This window comes from Xenopus laevis, chromosome 4L, assembly GCF_017654675.1.
Source record: "Xenopus laevis strain J_2021 chromosome 4L, Xenopus_laevis_v10.1, whole genome shotgun sequence".
In the NCBI taxonomy this organism is placed as follows: domain Eukaryota; kingdom Metazoa; phylum Chordata; class Amphibia; order Anura; family Pipidae; genus Xenopus; species Xenopus laevis.
Window position 1 is genome coordinate 4,590,775 of NC_054377.1, and position 19,438 is coordinate 4,610,212.

General features: G+C 43.6%; 1 protein-coding gene across 2 annotated transcripts in view; it reads left to right on the forward strand.

Moving 5' to 3' along the window:
- The first annotated feature begins 15,751 nt into the window (after positions 1–15,751).
- arntl.L (aryl hydrocarbon receptor nuclear translocator like L homeolog) overlaps positions 15,752–19,438 on the forward strand; it is a 28,224-nt gene continuing 24,537 nt past the window's right edge. For both annotated transcript variants that reach the window (XM_041589397.1, XM_041589398.1), the window contains exon 1: positions 15,752–15,904. The gene's annotated coding sequence lies outside the window, so the exon portion shown is untranslated. The remainder of the gene's footprint in view (positions 15,905–19,438) is intronic.

Below are 19,438 nucleotides of genomic sequence, written 5' to 3' on the forward strand. Positions count from 1 at the left end.
TACGATTGTTCGAATCCCACTAACCACGCGATAATTTCGAAGGAATGGTCGGCCTTCCCTAAAATCGGTTGTTCGGCAAGAAGAATCGTTGCGTCTATGGGGAGCAGGTCTCGCTAGGAAACCCAAGGAATCCCAGCATATAGTGTCTTCAATAAATCAGTGTAATGTCAGGAAATCCAAGACCAAGGACAATTTAAGAACATGGTTCCACTAGGGAACCCTGACTCAAGGTTAACAATGGGGAGGATGAAGTAGTCTTTCAGTAAACTCAAGACCAGGTCCCACTAAGAAACTAAAAGTATCTCAATATAAAGGGCCTCCAATAAACTAGAGGGCTATCAGGAAATACAAGACCAACAACAATCTAAGAACATGGTTCCACCATGGAACCCCCACTCAAGGTTGGATCAGATGAAGAGGCCTTTCAAAAAACCGTCCCAAGACTGTTCCATTAAGAAACCCAAGGAATAACCACATGAAGGACCTTCAATAAACCAGGGGACCATCAGAAAATCCAAGACTGGAGAACAGTGCCAGACCTTTCAAACTTTACCTTAGAACATGCTTCCACCAGGAAATCCTGAGTCTGGGTTTTAAATTGGGGAAGATGAAGTTTCCTATCTAAAAAACTCAATATCTTTCTCACCAGGAAACCCAACATGAAGGACCTTCAATAAACTAGGAGACTATCAGAAATCCTAGACCAAGCACAACCTGAGAACATGGTCCTACCAGAAAACCCAGAGTAATCATTCAAAATCTGATCTGAGGCAAGAGAACATAAAAGACCCAGGTTCAGATGAGTGCTTTAATGGTACTTATAGTATGGATTAGGTGGTTGGTTTCCTGTGGGTTATTTGACCACTGAAGGTACCAAAGCTCCCGTCGGTGTCAGTCTGGCGGCAGAGAGCCCCCCCATTGTAATCTAGGTGTGACTATGAAATGCATAAATTCTTTATGTGAAGTCACTCATTTGTTTCATTCTTTTGTTCCAAGCTTAAGCCTCTATCCTACCGACAATCTCTTACCTTTCTCCTGAACCTTTTGGCTCACACTGGAATCTAACCCTCTGCATTCCTGTCGTTCTCTGTAATTTGGAAAATTCCACAATTATCCCCATGAATTAAGCACTGCGGGATTGAATGAAAACATTTGGGTGTTTTGACAAGGGCCAAAAAAAAAATGGTGAAATTACAGACATTCCTGACTGAAGGCATTTTCAGTGGAGAGTCCCCTGCCACTCCGGTCTTGCCCAACCACAACTGTACTTTTATTACTTAAAGGGATACTGTCATGGGAAAAAAAAATTTTTTCAAAATGAATCAGTTAATAGTGCTGCTCCAGCAGAATTCTGCATTGAAATCCATTTCTCAAAAGAGCAAACAGATTTTTTTATATTCAATTTTGAAATCTGACATGGGGCTAGACATTTTGTCCATTTCCCAGCTGCCCCATGTCATGTGACTTGTGCCTGCACTTCAGGAGAGAAATGCTTTCTGGCAGGCTGCTGTTTTTCCTTCTCAATGTAACTGAATGTGTCCCAGTGGGACATGGGTTTTTACTATGAGTGTTGTTCTTAGATCTACCAGGCAGCTGTTATCTTGTGTTAGGGAGCTGCTATCTGGTTACCTTCCCATTGTTCTTTTGTTTGGCTGCTGGGGGGGGGAAAGGGAGGGGGTGATATTACTCTAACTTGCAGTACAGCAGTAAAGAGTGATTGAAGTTTATCAGAGCACAAGTCACATGACATGGGGCAGCTGGGAAATTGACAAAATGTCTAGCCCCATGTCAGATTTCAAAATTGAATATAAAAAAATCTGTTTGCTCTTTTGAGAAATGGATTTCAGTGCAGAATTCTGCTGGAGCAGCACTATTAACTGATTAATTTTGGAAAAAAATTTTTTTCCCATGACAGTATCCCTTTAACGGCTCAAAGCTTTGCCAAATAAATATACATTATACAGAGAAGGGACCAAGTATCCAAAATTCTTAGGATTTGGGTTCCCCTGGATAAGAACCGCTCCATGATGTGGAATACCATACCATAATGGTACAAAAAAAAGTGCCTGGGGTATTTGCTCTGCTAGATACACCGAAAAGCTCACCTTGAAGGTTAATTAAGGTGAGATTTGGGGTGAATGCTTATTTGTGCCCTGGGTACCCCTGGAACTATAGCAGGGTGGCTGTTACTCCAATGTTTTTATATATCTGTAACATTGTTATGAGCTAAGGGGGCCCAGTCTGAAGATCACTAAGAGGGAGATTTGGGGTGAGTGCTTATTTGTGCCCTGGGTACCCCTGGAACTATAGCAGGGTGACACCCCAATGTTTCTATATATCTGTAACCTTGTTATGAGCTAAGGGGGCCCAGTCTGAAGGTCAGTTAGGGGGAGATTTGGGGTGAGTGCTTATTTGTGCCCTAGGTACCCCTGGAACTATAGCAGGGTGACTGTTACCCCAATTTTTCTATATATCTGTAACCTTGCTATGCGCTAAAAGCAGCCTGCTTAAAGGGATACTGTCATGGGAAAAAAACATTTTTTCAAAATTAATCAGTTAATAGCGCTGATCCAGCAGAATTCTGCACTGAAATCCGTTTCTCATGTGACTTGTGCTCTGATAAACTTCAATCACTCTTTACTGCTGTACTGCAAGTTGGAGTGATATCACCTCCTCCCTTTTCCTGCCCCAGCAGCCAAACAAAAGAACAATGGGAAGGTAACCAGATAGCAGCTCCCTAATACAAGATAACAGCTGCCTGGTAGATCTAAGAACAACACTCAATAGTAAAAACCCATGTCCCACTGAGACACATTCAGTTACATTGAGAAGGAAAAACAGCAGCCTGCCAGAAAGCATTTCTCTCCTAAAGTGCAGGCACAAGTCACATGACCAGGGGCAGCTGGGAAACTGACAAAATGTCTAGCCCCATGTCAGATTTCAAAATTGAATAGAAAAAAATCTGTTTGCTCTTTTGAGAAATGGATTTCAGTGCAGAATTCTGCTGGAGCAGCACTATTAACTGATGCGATTTGAAAAAAACATGTTTTCCGATGACCGGATCCCTTTAAAGGTTGAACCTGCAAATGGTGCTTCAACTGGAAAAGCACTGCTATGGGAGGGTGGAGCATTTTTTTGTATCAATTTCTCACTTGCTACTGAGTGTCAGTGCTATATTAGTACCAAGCTAACAACATGTTGATAGAGGAAAAATATCCCCCCCCAGGCACAAATCATTTTTAAAATACCTCCCCTTTGTCTTTAGTGTGAACCCTTGTGCCTATTACTCAGAGACTACAGGACGTTATATGATACAACTGCAGCTTATTCCTCAATGATGATTTTCTTTCAGACACTCAACCCTAAATGAGCATTTTACCAAGAAGTACGTGAGAGGGCGCAAAGCACACTGTTCCTTCCAGGCCAAACAGCAATGTTTCCCAAGGGCAGAAATGGATATATCATGCAATGGAGCAAAGCCCCATAATTTATGCATAAATACAAGAGCAGAAAACATTAAATTTTTAATACTATATTCAGGTATTTACATGCAAGTGCCTCCCTCACGCATCTCAAGTACCTGCACGGCGGCCAATAAAGTCTTCTCGTAGCCGTGAAACTTAATATGCGCGTTTGACAAAAGCACATCAGCTGCTCAGCTGCTTTCAACTTCATGAATAGACCATTGTCACAGTCGCCTTGGGAAATGCATGCTCGGATCTGCTACATGGCAGCGATGCTGTTTGAGAACCTGATATAGTCTAGGTGCCAGTGTATGAATATATTATATATATATATATATATATATATATATATATATATATATATATATATATATATATATATATATATATATCCCTAGCCATAAAGCAAGACATGACTGCTGCTTCTAATGGGGATCAGATAGGATCTGTGCAGCCACTGGGACAGAATGTTCTGTTATACAGATAGCTAGAATCTCAGCTGCCATAAAGCAGGACTGGACTGCTGCTTACAATGGGGATCAGATAGGATCTGTGCAGCCACTGGGACAGAATGTTCTGTTATACAGATAGCTAGAATCTCAGCTGCCATAAAGCAGGACAGGACTGCTGCTTACAATGGGGATCCGATAGGATCTGTGCAGCCACTGGGACAGAATGTTCTGTTATACAGATAGCTAGAATCTCAGCTGCCATAAAGCAGGACAGGACTGTTGCTTACAATGGGGATCAGATAGGATCTGTGCAGCCACTGGGACAGAATGCTCTGTTATACAGATAGCTAGAATCTCAGCTGCCATAAAGCAGGACAGGACTGCTGCTTACAATGGGGATCAGATAGGATCTGTGCAGCCACTGGGACAGAATGCTCTGTTATACAGATAGCTAGAATCTCAGCTGGCATAAAGCAGGACAGGACTGCTGCTTACAATGGGGATCAGATAGGATCTGTGCAGCCACTGGGACAGAATGCTCTGTTATACAGATAGCTAGAATCTCAGCTGCCATAAAGCAGGACAGGACTGCTGCTTACAATGGGGATCAGATAGGATCTGTGCAGCCACTGGGACAGAATGTTCTGTTATACAGATAGCTAGAATCTCAGCTGCCATAAAGCAGGACAGGACTGCTGCTTACAATGGGGATCCGATAGGATCTGTGCAGCCACTGGGACAGAATGTTCTGTTATACAGATAGCTAGAATCTCAGCTGCCATAAAGCAGGACAGGACTGCTGCTTACAATGGGGATCAGATAGGATCTGTGCAGCCACTGGGACAGAATGCTCTGTTATACAGATGATGGAGAAAAACGAACAACATTTTACAGCAGGAATGCAATTAAAGTTTGATTTCCGTGAAATTTAAAACATTACTGCCTCCATTACAATGGTTCTTACCATACAGATATCATCAGGCAGTCACTGTGCATTTTTCTAATATAAATCAGGAGCGCGACCAAGCCTTTTACATGGGCAGGTTGAAGCAGAGGGAAGAAATTAATCTACCAGTGTTACTTTTTATTTTCTTTTGAGCCAAACAATTTGAGGATTAGCCGCCTGACATACGATATGTGGCACTTCGTACCTTATTGGCTTGACCTGCACAACAGAATATCAATGCTTTGCTTGTGGTGCAATGTAACTAACAATTATTATTATAGATGATAAATAAGCTTGGTGGGAGGGGTTTCCAGCACCCGTTAGGGTCAGTCACCCCTGGCTCAGTTACTGGCCCAGCTCTACCCAAAAGGAGAAAATCAAAAAAAAGAGGAAAGCACACTCTATAATTAAATAAAAACGAATTTTATTGCATGCTAGTTACTGTATTGTTTTGCCTATGTACTCGACGCGTTACTCGAAGTGTTAAAGCAGTAATGCTTGAGATGTATTGCCTCTTATGCTTGTTTCACATGTTGTAGTTTTTCTGCAGATTTCTTACTTATTGAATGTCCCACTTATGGCCCTCCATTCTCATTCATTAGGGAACCTTTAGATGGTGGAACGCATTTGCGTTCCAGAGGGTATCCCATAATGCATCTTGATTTATAGAATTCCAGTTTGGAGCGTTATACATAATCAAAATGGGTTTGAACACTATACTACTGCATTTTTCACATGACAGCACCACAATTATTGTGTTGAGCTTCCTCTTCTCTTATTAAATGTGCGAGTTCCGTTCACTTCCGGTTTTTGGAACGCATTTGCGTTCCGGAAGTACTCCCATAATGCATTGGGGATGGTTTGCTTACTTTGCAAACCGGAAGTGACGTCACACGCGCTGATGTGCGATCGTTTGTCACTGATTGACTGTATGTGCCACAAGGTATTTAACTGTCTTGCTTGTACTGCTCTTTCTGCATTTTTTTGATTTTTGTGCCCCTGATGAAGACCTCTATAGGTTGAAACGCGTAGGGCGACATGCTGTTGCCATGTGGGGTAACTGGCATGCAATAAAATTCGTTTTTATTTAATTATAGAGTGTGCTTTCCTCTTTTTTTTGATTTTCATGCAAGATTTTCTGGAAACTACAGATGGGTAGTGTCCTGGAGGATTAGCACCTCGCATATACTTACTTTTGTCAGTTTTTGATTTTCTATTGGGGAGTGTGCGCCTTCTACCTCTGATGTTTTGTCTACCCAAAAGGAGAGCCAGGACTAAGTACTGGGCACCAGGCTTGCCAGGCTACCCAGAAGGTACCAGATCATTTGGTAGAATACAAAGAAGACCCCAGTGATATATAACACAGTATTTAATAACAGTGGCCCAAGCAATATTTGAAATAGTGAACCCAGCATTCTATGTCACAGTGGCCCCAGCTAAATATATATATATATATACGAAAGAATGAAACCGCACTCCTAGGGCTTTGATGAAAAAACATGTGGTAAGTTTTATTTCAACGTTTCGGCTGCTACACTCGAGTCGTCTTCAGGAAGGCATTGGTCCCTCCTAGAGGCTGTAGGGGTCCTGACCCTAATACTCTAACCCTAATACCCCTAATCCCCTTACCCTAACACCCAATACCCTGATACCCTATCCCTAATAACCCTGATACCCTGACCTTATCTATCACACCGTACCCTTCTTTACACATGTATTAATATCTAAGCTCAAGGTGCACAGGCTGAGGCACGACATCCCCCCCCCCAAGGGCCGGTCGGCTTCCTGAAGACGGCTCGAGTGTAGCAGCCGAAACGTTTAAATAAAACTTACCACATGTTTTTTCATCAAAGCCCTAGGAGTGCGGTTTCATTCTTCCGTTTGTATGCTGCATATAACCAGCACCCAGGCATTTTATATAACAAAGTGAACTCATTATTTCATAAACCAGAGGCCCCAGTAATATTTGAAACAATGAATCCAGCATTGTATGTCACAGTGGCCCCAGCAAGATTTGAAACAGTGAACCCAACATTTTATGTCACAGTGGTACCAGTAATATATAGAACAGTGAACCCAGTATTTCATAAACAGTGGCCCCTGCAAGATTTGAAACAGTGAATCCAACATTTTATGTTACAGTGGCCCCAGCAATATATAACACATTGAAATCTGTATTTCATAACACAGTTGCCCCAGCAATATTTAAATCAGTGAACCCAGTATTTCATAAAACAGTATTTAAATCAGTGAACCCAGCACTTTATGTGGCTTGTATTAAACGTTGCAACGTTTACACCGGGTCTAGTAACCCATAGAAACCGATCACATTTTTGAATTGAAACAGGACACCGGTACATGCTCTCTGCTAATTGGTAGCTACTAGTTACTAGACCTGGTGCAAACTTTACACCTTTTGATTACATTACCCCTAAGAATGCTTTGAGGGTCATATTTAACCACGTTCTAAATAAGCCATAAATTCCCCATTAACTTTACTGTGGCCGGGGTGTAAAATCATTTCAGCACTATCATTTTTTTTTCTCTATATTTTCCATGCGTAGCTCAGATTTCCTAATCTTCTGCCTCGCTGGCAGGCACTTCTTACATTTCAATATTTGTTTCAGTTTTTCAATAGCAATAACAATGTGTTAAGTGATTTATGGCAGTGGCTTTCTGAGAGTGACAATTACCAAAGGTTCTGCCAATTCTGCGCTCGCCCCGTGCCAACATTCCCTTTTCTATAATGAACTGTCTGACTTAATGAAGCTGCTTTCTGCCTCTGGTTAAACTGTTCTGAGCCGAGACTCCCTGCTGGGGCATCCGGTGTAATTAGCTCCAGCATCTGTAATTCCAGCCTCTGACATATCTTCCATCAAGAAGTGGAAAGTCGCCATGACGTGCACGTTTAATGGCGTAATGTTGCACCCCCGGGATATTTCCGGGCTCTGCCACCCCCAAACAGTGCACGGTAAGGGCTGGAAGCATGACGGTGGGGGTCTGCAAATGCAGTCAGGTGGGATTCTTTTTTAAAGTGGGACTGATTTATTAAACATCCCCTACAATTTTATAGATTTTTATAGTTACTGCCCCTTTAAGAAATTCTCAACTATAACTCACCGCTTGTTGTAGCGTCGGGTGCAAGCTGCTGGTCCCCCTGCCAGGGACCAGCAGGCTTGAGAAAAGGCGTTGGCACGAAAAGTTGCCTAGTTTGTTGGCACAATAAATCACTTTTCACAGGATTCGGAGTGCTGCAGCGTGTATTTCTTGGTGCCCCTTTAAGAAAGTTACAATGATTCTGCCTTCTGGTTGCCGGGGCAAATACACATGGCAACTACATAACATTTTAAAATTTAGCTGTAGTTCACCTCTAGTCCTGCATTGATAATGTCTTAAAAGGCATTGTATATGCCCCTGCCATCTCCCTACTACTGTTTGTGTGGCATGTGACTGGCAACCGAGTGACTGTGCCGTCACAGAAGCAATTTGATCACACAATGCACCGAGTTACCTGCCAGCACCAACCCCCACTCACTTCTCTCACCAAGGGAAAAATAAGGTTTAGCAGTCAAGAAGCAAAGTCAACAGGCTCCGAGCTGAACCTGCAAAGTTGCCCTTTATTAACCACAGCTGATAAAATGTGGTGTGAGATTTTGCTGGAATCGCATTCAACAAACTGCATGGCTGCTCGGAAATCTGTACAGAGCGGTCAGCTGTCTGGATTTTCTGGAAAGGCTCCAGATTTATATAGGGGGGGGGTTGGAAATTGGAAGGGAGTAGCCAGTTATACCAGGGAGTGGTGCAGTTTAAATGGGGTATTGTCACAAACCTCCCTCCTAGTTGTTACCTGTGCAGTCTGCAGCATACATCTAGGGGCATATTTATCAAAGGTCGAATCTCGAATTGAAAAACTTTTGAATTCAAAAAGACCAACCGAAATCAAGTCGAATCGGTCCGTTTTCGATCAAATAGGTCCGTGTTCGGCCAAATTCGAATCGTACGAATCTAAGGAATAGTGCATTCGATTTGAAGTTTTTCCACCAATTGACTCTAAATTGGTCCTAGGAGGTCCCCCATAGGCTAAAACAGCAATTTGGCAGGTTTCAGATGGCTAATGGTCGAAGTAGAATTTTTTAAGAGACAGCACATGATAAATTTTCGATATTCGAATTGTTTCAAATTCGAATCTAATTTGGACTATTCCCTAGTCGAAGTAGACAAAAAATAGCTCGAAATTCAAATTTTTTTCATTCGAAAATTCACCATGACTTTTGATAAAACTGCCCACTAGTGTAATGGCTAATTAGCCATGTGGCGAGTGTATTTTATATACATCAGGTTTTGAATATGAGGCAACTTCTATTGTCTTACTATCTCCATCTTTTCCTTCCATCTTCCCATACTGTCTTAAACGCATAGCACTGTCTTCATCTCGTTCTCCATCTTTCCCTGTTGTCTCCATCTTGTCCTATTGTCTTCATCTTGCCCTACTTACTCTATTTTGTCCTACTGTCTCCACAATGTCCTGCTGTCTTCATCTTCCATCTTGTCCTCTCTCCATGTCATCACCATCTTCCCCTGCTGCCTCCCACTGTCTCCTTCTCATCCCAGTCTCCACCATGTCCTATTGTCTGCATTTCAGCCTCTTCATCTTGTCTTTCTGTCTTCATCTTGCCCTACTGTCCATCTTGCCCTACTATCTTCATCTTGCCCTTCTATCTTGCTGTCCCAATCTTCACTCATACAACTGCTGCTCCACAGGACTCTATAATTGGAAGGTCCCTGGACATTCTCCTCTGCTGGGATCCAGCAAAGACAGCTCCGTTTGAAATAGATATTAGAAAACTAAAGAAACGGTTTGTATGATGGGACATTCATCAAGTCCTCTCTGGTCTCATCGTTCCTTGGCTGAGAGAAAACTCAAGGCAAACTTGTCTGGTTTTTGTGTGTCTCCCACTCAACTAGAGAAATGGATTCTGACCTTTCCCTTTCAGAAAATCTCTCACCCCTCAAACACAGCACATTGTCTGCTCGGAGCAGCAATAAGGTCCCGGCTCAATAAAGAGAAAATGCCTGAATGGCTCCAGACACTGAAGTCCTGGGTGGCGAGTTTCTGTGGATCTGTAGGAAGAGTCTGGTGCCCGCCTGCTCGTAGGAAGAATTCGCCCCAAGTCTCAACAGTACAGAATAATAAGAGAGAAAATCTGTGTTTAATGTTCAAGCTCTAATTATGTGCCAATAAACATGGGTGATGCTGGGTAGAATCGCATCTTTTTTATTTTTAAAGATAATATAATGTTTCAGGCTTTTCTAAAACAGTTTTTATATTATTAAGACAGCAGTTCACTTCCATAAGCTTTTGCTTAATTTATTGTTAAGCAGCAGCAACGAATGTATCCACTGGGGTGAATTACAGACTTTAGTGAAGCTCAGGGAGCATGCTTCGTAATGGCTGCATGGATCAGATTTTAACAGTTGGTACGTGACAGACTTTAGTGAAGCTCAGGGATCATGCTCAGTAGGGGCTGCATGGATCATATTGTAACAGTTGATCCCCTCATTAGGGGCTCTATGGATCAGATTTTAATAGTTGGTCCGTGAAAGACTTTCGTGAAGCTCAGGGAGCATGCTCAGTAGGAGCTGGATGGATCAGATTGAAATAGTCGGTCTGTGACGGACTTTAATGAAGCCCAGGGATCATGCTCAGTAGGAGCTGGATGGATCAGATTGTAACAGTTGGTCCGTGACAGACTTTATTGAAGCTCAGGGAGCATGCTCAGTAGGGGCTGCATGGATCAGATTGTAATAGTTGGCCCGTGACAGACTTAGTGAAGCTCAGGGAGCATGCTCAGTAGGGGCTGTATGGATCAGATTGTAATAGTTGGCCGTGACAGACTTTAGTGAAGCTCAGGGATCATGCTCAGTAGGGTCTGCATGGATCAGATTGTAACAGTTGGTCCGTGACAGACTTTATTGAAGCTCAGGGAGCATGCTCAGTAGGGGCTGCATGAATCAGATTGTAACAGTTGGTCCGTGACAGACTTTATTGAAGCTCAGGGAGCATGCTCAGTAGGGGCTGCATGGATCAGATTGTAATAATTGGCCCGTGACAGACTTTAGTGAAGCTCAGGGATCATGCTCAGTAGGGGCTGCATGGATCAGATTGTAATAATTGGCCCGTGACAGACTTAGTGAAGCTCAGGGATCATGCTCAGTAGGGGCTGCATGGATCAGATTGTAATAGTTGGCCCGTGACAGACTTTAGTGAAGCTCAGGGATCATGCTCAGTAGGGGCTGCATGGATCAGATTGTAATAGTTGGCCCGTGACAGACTTTAATGGAGCTTAGGGAGCTTGCTCAGTAGAAGCTGCAGCTACAGTATTGCTGCTGTATCAACTAATCCGGTTGCAAGAGCTGCTCCCTGGCAGTCCAAACAGGGAGATCACACCTTTTATTTAGGCTTATTTACAGTTAATGCACTGAAGTTGATGATGCCTTTGAAGGCTTTCCATTATAGTATGACGAGATAGCAGAGGCAGGGGAGACAATACCAATACATAGTTCATAAATATATGAAGCCAACCCCAAATTCTGAACAGACCTGGTGATAGATCTTAGGACGATGCCAAGTCTAATACTTTTATAGCTGACAATATTACAAATGAGAGGTTCTTCCAGTGAGTAACCCAACAGAAGCACACCTTGTTGCAATTGTCATTTATACTATATACACAGGGATGTACAGCCTGGGGGTGCAGGTTGGATAATCCCCAGTTAAACATTCACTGGCATCTCCCTATTTACCCTCAGGCACCTCGTCTAGTCTCTTTGTAGAAGGGAAGATGAGACTGATGAGTTATCCCGTGCGGGGGACAAACACGTAAGCGCCTGCCCCGTTTCATCTTCTCTTTCCCTTTAATGATGATGTTGTTGCCTTTGGCCAGGGGCTGTGGAATCACAGGAACCTAAATACTCTATTAGTGACCAATTCAGTGCCACGTGGCACCCACAGGAGTGCACAAGAGTCAGCCCCAAGGGAGCACAAGATAAATAGAGAGTTTGGGATCAGACGCTTGTAAAGGTGCAGACATAGGGGCCCCTGTACAGAGAGAGACGGGAATCTATGGGGAACAGCAGAGCATAGAACACTGGAAAGTAAATAACTGGTTAAGTTAAATATAAAGTACATTTCTAGTATAATACAATTTATACCCCTCATTCCCAAATGTTACTGGAGAACTGCATTAACCCTCAATTATACGGCAAGGATTGCTGGGAGTTGTAGTCCAAGGGTGAGCGCAGAGAACAGAACTAGACAAATATTTACTTTTCATTCTACTGCATCCGTGATGAACTTCAACTCCCATGATCCTCTGCCAAACAAAAGTTCCAAAGTTTCCATCATTTCAAGCAGAGTACACATTCAATAGAAACACATTACACAGAATAGCAAGTAAATAAGATACCTTATGTGTTCTGTGAATGGATGGGCTGTAGCTTGGGCTGTCGTGCCCCCTGCTGGATAATATAAACACTGTCTGACATTAAAATTCAACTTTCAGTTCATTTTTAGTATGTTTGTCTTATTCTTTGCAGCTTTCCATATGGACTTCTATAGTCCTTAAATTATTTCCTTCCCTCTTCTTTCAGGGGTCAATGACCCCAACAAGCCAAATAAATAATTGCTTTGTGAGCTACAATTTTAATGTTAATTTCTATTCCTTATGTTTCGATTCAGGCCTCTCAAATTCATCATCGAGGTTCCCATACACACCATTGCCTGGTTGCTAGCCTAAACTGGACCATAGCAACCAGATAGCTGCTTAACGTCCAAACTGCTGAGCCGCTGACAAAAAGCAATTCGATAATACAATACGACCAACTGTAGAATCTATAAATGACACCGTCTGCCTCATACTAAAAGTTAAAACAAAGGCGCTCTACCCCTTAAAAGGTATTTTAAAGGGCCAGTTCACCCTTTTGTAGACCAGTGTCTTTCCATAGCAGATAGTTCTTCTATATTTCAGGGGGAATCCAGAATAGAAGATTCATGTCCACTTTCCCCCATTCATGGAAAACTCAGGAGCGACACTTGATTTCTTCCCAGAATTCCCACTGTAAGACCTCATTTAAATTGATGGCTCTAACAGTGGAATTTCAGGATTTCTTTTTCTTTTGCCTACATGACACATGATCAGTTGTCTCCACCCCAAACCCAAAGTGCCAAAAAAAATACCAAATTTAAAATAGATAATAGTCCACTAGGTGGCAGCAGTGTTCAGCTATTCTAGAGTGCAGGCTTCCTGCTTCAGCACATGGTTAGGAATGATATATATTGCAGTTTACTTTCATTATTTAAAAAGGATTCTTTTTTTTTGGTTGGTTGTTTTAAAATCCTCTTTCCCCCAGGCCTCTTCTGCTCCAATCTGAGAGTTGTTGAACAGTGGTCAGCTTAGGGGTTAATTGTTCCCAGAGCTGTTGGTTAACCCACGAGATACCTGCAATTCCCGGAGATCACCCCTGAAGGGGGGTGGGTGCCTGTAACAGCTGCCAAAATACACCCTTGGGCTCCAGGATACTAATGCAGGGAGGGTTTCTTATGCAGGAGGCTGCTAATGTGGGAGACACCTGGACAGGGGTTTTGATCATTGCAGGTGGCAAAGAAGAAAAATACTTTTCTCACCAGTAGAAAAAAAAAGTATTTAAAACATTAAACTGAAAATGTGTCCGGGGAGCATGTTCTACATATTTCTCAAAATTTTATTAGTATTTGGTTCCTTTTTAAATGTAACTCACACTGTTGCGCCTCCCACTGCACTCGGGTTTCATTTACTGAAGTCTCTGACAAGTCCAAAAAGAATCTCTCTGATGTCAGTGCAGAAGCATTGAGCAATGTGCATTCCTTAGCCACTCAGCACTCGCATTCCTTTGCTGGTTGCAGCCATGCAGCACTTTTATGCCTTCTGCAGCACTTGCATTCATCTGTCTTCTGCAGCCCAGCAGTACTTGCCTACCTCCGTCTTCTGCAGCCATGCAGCACTTGCATTCCTCTGTCTTCTGTAGCCATGCAGCACTTGCATTTCTTGGGCAGCTGCAGCCCTTGCATTCCTCTGCCTTCTGCAGCCATGTAGCATTTGCATTCCCCCGTCTTCTGCAGCCATGCAGCACTTGCATTCCTCTGTCTTCTGCAGCCCGTGCATTTCTTGGGCAGTTGCAGCCCTTGCGATCCTGTCTTCTGCAGCCATGCATCACATGCATTCCCCATTTTCGGCAGCCATCCAGCACTTGCATTCCCGTCTTCTGCCGACATGCAGCACTTGCATGTCACAGTTTTTTCAGCCATGCTGCACTTGCATTCCCCATCTTCTGCAGACATGCAGAACTTGAATTCCCCCATTTTCCGCATCCATGCAGCACTTGCATTCCCCGTCTTCTGCAGCCATGCATTTCTTGAACAGGTTGCAGCCATGCAGCACTTGCATTTATTGGGTGGTTGCAGCCATGCAGCACTCCCATTCTTCAGCTGACACTTCCATGCAACTCCAACTGTTCAGCTGCAAGGACCAAGCTGTCCACATATTATTTTGTATTTATACACAAACAAAACAAATATTATATGTATTTAGAACGAATAAAAATAAATCTAGATATTGTTTCACCAATTGTTTCCTATATATCCTCCTGTCTTCTTAGCACCCATGACCATCCTCCTGTCCTCACCAGCGGCACCCATACACACAGCTCTCTCCCGTGCTGCATGTAGCGGCCACTAGGGGCGCCAGACTGCTGGAGGATAAAGGAGATGAAGCCCCCACAGGGCAGTATTTCAGCACCCTACTATTGATAGGAGCTGATCTCTGTATAATTAGTCCTTCCCCTTCTGCCTGTGCTCTCCAGCACATGAAATACAGATTCGGATATTCTGAACAGTAGTTTGGGAGTCGCCCTCACATTCTGTAGTCCATACACTTCCCCAGGGACCCGACCCAGTGCCACTAACATTTATAAACCTGTATGCGACCAGCCCGTCGCTGACATCACTAGAGAGGGGCGGCCATTCATTTTGCACCACTTTGGAAAGGGTCTGAAACAGGGGGAGGAGGCTAGAAGGTCTGGTCCATGGCAGAGATAAGCCCCGCCCCCACCTGCTGGACTAACTCTCAGGCACACGTTACACTATTACAGTGTAAAATGATTAAATTACAAAAATATGCCACTAAATGGACCAATTCTGAGCGATTTATAATTAATAAATGTTGGAATATTTCCTTCCATAGCTTGGAACAGTGTTATATGGTTGCTATGGTCCCACATACCCTAGCAACCAGCAAGCGGCGCAACTCCACACTAGAAACAACCATTAAAATTACGGGTGGGGGCAGAAGACAGATACAATATTAAAGGCATCTGATTGGTTGCTATGGGTTACTAGACCAGGAACAAACCTGCAGAATTCCTTTCCAGTCACATACACAGTCTGTAAGGGTTAATAATTATACACACACACACACACACATATATATTTATATATATATATATATATATATATACACACACATACAAGGGTTAATCATGACTTCTATGAGTGGGACCCGCTTAGTAGCAAATCCAGGGCCACAAGGAACTCGGCAGAATGTGTCTGGAGTTTCTCCTCGGGAGAGATGTTTAGTTGTACCGGCAGCGGAACTCTGTCTGAATCCACAATCCCTTCTCCCTGCGCGCAGCCATGACACCGCCGTCTAATGCCACCACCAAGATGGCCGCTAAGAACGCCCCTGACCTCCTGTTGCAGACATGGCCTCATCTTGGTTTCTTGGAGCCTCTCATTGGGTGACGTTTTTAGAAATGTTATGAAGGAGGAACGCGGCTCCTATTGGGTAGTCACGGGGTAGGATGCCTGGGATTGGCTGGCACTGACATCTAGGGTGCCCACGAACGCTATTGGCTGGAAAGTAGGTTAGTGGTGCGACATTTAGTGAGGGCAGAAAGTAGGTCAGGGACGGGCAGCTGTTTCTCTTCCAGTTCCCTGCGTGCGCCTGACGGTGAGTGCTCCTCCTCCTCCTCCTCCTCTGCTGCTGGCACACTGGGGTGGGGGGACCCCGAGCCTGGCCTTTGGCACTGATTTGCTCAACGCTGCCAGGGGCTCTGCTGGGAAATGGGAATGTTTACTGGGAAACTGCCGGTGTGTGCGATTATCTATGGCAATGGCCACTGGGACCAAGCGACTGCGATTGTGCAATGGGAAACTGTCCTTATGTACTGGGAATGTCTGACAGGAATACTGGGACTGTGTGACAGGAATACTGGGAATGTCTGACAGGAATACTGGGACTGTGTGACAGGAATACTGGGAATTACTGACAGGAATACTGGGACTGTGTGACAGGAATACTGGGAATGTCTGTCAGTGATACTGGGACTGTGTGACAGGAATACTGGGAATGTCTGTCAGTGATACTGGGACTGTGTGACAGGAATACTGGGAATGTCTGTCAGTGATACTGGGACTGTGTGACAGGAATACTGGGAATGTCTGTCAGTGATACTGGGACTGTATGACAGGAATACTGGGAATGTCTGTCAGTGATACTGGGACTGTGTGACAGGAATACTGGGAATTACTGACAGGAATACTGGGACTGTGTGACAGGAATACTGGGAATTACTGACAGGAATACTGGGACTGTGTGACAGGAATACTGGGAATTACTGACAGGAATACTGGGACTGTGTGACAGGAATACTGGGAATGTCTGTCAGTGATAATGGGACTGTGTGACAGGAATACTGGGAATTACTGAAAGGGATACTGGGACTGTGTGACAAGAATACTGGGAATGTCTGATAGGAATTCTGGGAATTACTGACAGGAATACTGGGACTGTGTGACAGGAATACTGGGAATGTCTGACAGGAATACTGGGACTGTGTGACAGGAATACTGGGAATGTCTGTCAGTGATACTGGGACTGTGTGACAGGAATACTGGGAATTACTGAAAGGGATACTGGGACTGTGTGACAAGAATACTGGGAATGTCTGATAGGAATTCTGGGAATTACTGACAGGAATACTGGGACTGTGTGACAGGAATACTGGGAATGTCTGACAGGAATACTGGGACTGTGTGACAGGAATACTGGGAATGTCTGTCAGTGATACTGGGACTGTGTGACAGAAATATTGGGAATTACTGACAGGAATACTGGGACTGTGTGACAGGAATACTGGGAATGTCTGTCAGTGATACTGGGACTGTGTGACAGAAATATTGGGAATTACTGACAGGAATACTGGGACTGTGTGACAGGAATACTGGGAATGTCTGTCAGTGATACTGGGACTGTTTGACTGGGAATGTCTGACAGGAATAACAGGTTTACTGGGAACCTTGGACACTGGGATACTGACAGTGTTAAATTCTGGGATACTGGGAATGTGCAGCATTGGGCTGATGTGATAAGTAGTGAGGATCAGGCAATGTGTTCTGTGTATTTGGGAATGGAAACTGGAGCTTAGGGAATATGCAGCTTGGATCTGGGAATCTTTACAACTGGAATGAGTATCTGGATATCTGGGAATAAAGAGGATACAGGAAATGTGTCTTCCCTGGAATATGTTTTTGCTCCGGATACAGGAATATGAACCAGTGATCTGGGATTCTGGGAAGTATAAATGAAATGATGTTCTGGGGGCTTGTAAGGTGGCGTCAGAATCTTTATTAAATGTGATTGAATTAAATGGAAGGATTTATAAGCGTGAGACCAGGTCAGATCTATTGGATAAGGCAGCCCAGGGATCTGGGAATGATTTAAATACTGGGAATTCTGTAAATGTGCCCAGGTTTGGCCTATAGAACTCCCGCAGTGCCCATCGTGACTCCAGTCTGGAGCAAGATCCCGTGTATCCCATGTAAACAGCCGGGAACTGGGAATGCAACCTCTGCTGCTTGGAATAACATGGAGTAGTTTACAGCGATGGGAATATTATGTCAATGCTTGTTCTTTTGGATATTACATGTTGGGAATTCTGAGAGGGTCACTGAATATTTTAGTTATTATAATGGAAATAACAGACAGGCTGGCGGAAAATTCTTGGATAACGGGAATGGTCAAGGGATTGCGTATTTATACTGGGCTAATGATTGTTAAAGTAATGGCAATGCACCACAGGGCACTGGGATTATATAGTCGAATATGGGATTTAATGGGAAATAGATTGCAAGCTGTTTGGAACAGGGATCCATGTTTAGTTGTAAGAATGACTTGGGCAGGGCAGGAGATTGCTCAATGTTGGGGAAAGTGTGGAACATGTATTGGTTTTTAATCCGGAGCACATGACACTTTATGTGGTTAGGGGTTGGGGTGCCACCTCTGGACACTTAATTAAACTGGGCTAAATCATTAATTTCTATGCAGGCGCCGGTTACATTGGTTTCCATGCAGCAATGAGATACGTCACTGACATGAGTCATTAATTAGCCATTCAGTGTGGGTTTCATATGAGTCAGGGTTTAGAGCTGTGCACCTGGGCAAAAGGAGTCCTGGCCCTAAGAGCTTACGTTCTTATTTGTTACCATGGATATATCCAGAGCACAGCAGCTTGCGTAACAGGCAAAGGCAGGGGTTTCAGAGCTCCCTTCACTAAGCCTCTCTCTCTCCCACGCTACATAACAGGTCTGGGGCAGCCACCTGTTCACTTGGCTGCAAGACAAAAGCTTCTTGTGCAGCAGAACCGTCTTGGGGTCACTTATCCCTTGTTTCATAACAAGACAAATTGCCCCTTTTTTGGGTTTTGGGATTCCGCTGTACAGTTCTGAGTGCTTCTCTTTTGCGCTAAGGCTCGGAGCAGAGACCTGTGTTAGGCTTTAAAGGGGCTACAAACCCAGGAAAGAAAGGAAATGGAAAGGAATCTCATTTTAAAGGGATACTGTCATGGGAAAAAAATTTCAAAATGAATCAGTTAATAGTGCTGCTCCAGCAGAATTTTGCACTGAAATCCATTTCTCAAAAGAACAAACAGATTTTTTTTATATTAAATTTTGAAATCTGACATGGGGCTAGACATATTGTCAGTTTCCCAGCTGCCCCAAGTCATGTGACTTGTGCTCTGTTAAACTTCAATCACTCTTTACTGCTGTACTGCAAGTTGGAGTGATATCACCCCCCCCCAGCAGCCAAACAAAAGTACAATGGGAAGGTAACCAGATAGCAGCTCCCTAACACAAGATAACAGCTGCCTGGTAGATCTAAGAACAACACTCAATAGTAAAATCCAGGTCCCACTGAGACACATTCAGTTACATTGAGAAGGAAAAACAGCAGCCTGCGAGAAAGCATTTCTCTCCTAAAGTGCAGGCACAAGTCACATGACCAGGGGCAGCTGGGAAATTGACAAAATGTCTAGCCCCATGTCAGATTTCAAAATTAAATATAAAAAAATCTGTTTGCTCTTTTGAGAATTGGATTTCAGTGCAGAATTCTGCTGGAGTAGCACTATTAACTGATGCGTTTTGAAAAAAACATGTTTTCCGATGACAGGATCCCTTTAAGCAACTTTCCAACATCCATTCATTC